General features: G+C 40.7%; 1 protein-coding gene across 2 annotated transcripts in view; it reads left to right on the top strand.

The window, feature by feature from the left end:
- Positions 1-670: 670 nt before the first annotated feature.
- LBHD2 (LBH domain containing 2) overlaps positions 671-1,789 on the top strand; it is a 42,275-nt gene continuing 41,156 nt past the window's right edge. The window contains exon 1 of one of the 2 annotated variants that reach the window (XM_072427957.1): positions 671-969. The gene's annotated coding sequence lies outside the window, so the exon portion shown is untranslated. Of the gene's footprint in view, positions 970-1,267; positions 1,426-1,789 lie in introns of those variants that run through there. The other variant, XM_072427958.1, reaches the window with a different exon arrangement.

Below are 1,789 nucleotides of genomic sequence, written 5' to 3'. Positions count from 1 at the left end.
AAAAAAAAAAAGAAAAGGAAGGAAGGAAATGGAAGGCAAGGGAGTCAAAAAAAGAAGATGAGGAGAAATTGAATTACAGGAGAAGAAACTAAAATAAAAGGAAATAGGAGAAAAAGTTAGTAAGTCAAGGGAATTGAAAAGAGGAAATGGAAAGGGAGGAAAGATAAAGATATGACAGGCAATTAAAAGAAAAGGTGATAAGAAGAAAGGAAGACAAATAAGGAAGAATAGGATAAGAAACGAAAGAATATAAATGAAAAGGGATTCAAAGAAAGCATAGTAGTGCTCAGGAAATCAAAGGAAACGAAATAGGAAATGAGAAAAGAAAATCAAATGAAAATAGAGAAAAGGTGTGAAAATAAAAAGAAAAATAGGAGAGAAATAGAAAATAATTGTAGGAAGAGAAGTGAGGAAAGGTCAGTGGAAAATCAAAGAAAAGGAAAGGGATTAAGAGAGAAGATAAAATAGTAAATACATTACAAAATGAAAGGAAAAAGAAAAATGTATTACATGAGCAAATGACAGATCAGACAAAAACAGCAAGAAGCAGGAAATGATACAAATTCAAATCACACAGAGAAAGTGTGTGGTGTGTTGTAGATGGGGGAGGGGAGAGAAAAAAAGGAAAGAAAAGGGGGAAAATGATAAAAGGAGATTTGATGTGTTGGAGACCACACCACATTCTCTGATGAGCACCCCAGCCATCCTCCTCCTGTGTGACCCAGAATAATCTTGCAGGGACTTGTAGCACCTCCTCTGCTGGTGGTAGGGAGCCCTGGAGTGGGTGAATGTTTCGGAATGAGAGCACACAAGCTCCCTCTGTCTGTGCAGCATTCAGCACACTGAACTCAGAGCTGTGTGTACAGCAAGCTGTCTCTGCTTCTCCCTCCTGCATACAGCAAGCCTGTCTCACAGCAAACCTCCAAACCAGAAGACCCAGAGGAACTGACCAGGACCCCCTAAACCCAGGTGAGCCCATCTATGACCCCCTCCTCACCCCTCCATCCCAAAGCTGAGGATCCCCACCATATATACTGCCTGCTGCAAGCCACTCCATTGCTATCTGTTCTTCCCCAGCTCCTGTACAACTACAAGTCCCAGCATGCCAGGGCAGGATGGGACTTATAGTTCCAAGTCAGCCTGCAAAAAACCAAATAAATACAATTCTGCTCTTAAGCTTCTGTATCAGCCAATCTCACAGTCATGTATTGAGTTTCAAGAGGAAGGAAGGAAATGGGAGTTATAAATAAAAAAGAACTTTGACTTGAGACGTTGCTGGCTTTTTGCTGTAGACACAGCCAAACCGTGATCGACACATCTGCTGCTATTCACGACAGGGTGCCCAATTTTCGCCTCCCTTGTGCCCAATTTGCGCCTCCCTTGCGTTCAATTTGTGCCAGTTGTTGCTTCAACATCACTGAATAGGTAAGTACTCTAGGGGCATAGAGGGTCTTCATTTACTCAATGATACTGGGTATTATTTTTAGATATTTTAAACCATTATTTTATAGTTTGTGCTGTTTTTATTTGCACTGTAAAAAGAATAGGTCCCTGTTCCTGAGCAGAGGTTTGAGTTGTAGGTCCACTATTGTCCTCTAGAGGGAGACATTGCAAGTGGTGCCTAGCTGAGACTAGCGCCATCTATAGGCAGGGTGGTAGAGGAGTAACAGGGGCAAATGGATCTGGGGAATGTGATGAAGAGGATTGTTTTTATTTTTATCTATCTATTTCTATTATCTATTTCTATCTATCTATCTATCTATCTATCTATCTATCTATCTATCTATCT

Source organism: Pyxicephalus adspersus, chromosome 12 (assembly GCF_032062135.1).
Source record: "Pyxicephalus adspersus chromosome 12, UCB_Pads_2.0, whole genome shotgun sequence".
In the NCBI taxonomy this organism is placed as follows: domain Eukaryota; kingdom Metazoa; phylum Chordata; class Amphibia; order Anura; family Pyxicephalidae; genus Pyxicephalus; species Pyxicephalus adspersus.
Note: the sequence above shows the minus strand (reverse complement) of the source record. Positions and strands in the feature narration are given on the sequence as shown.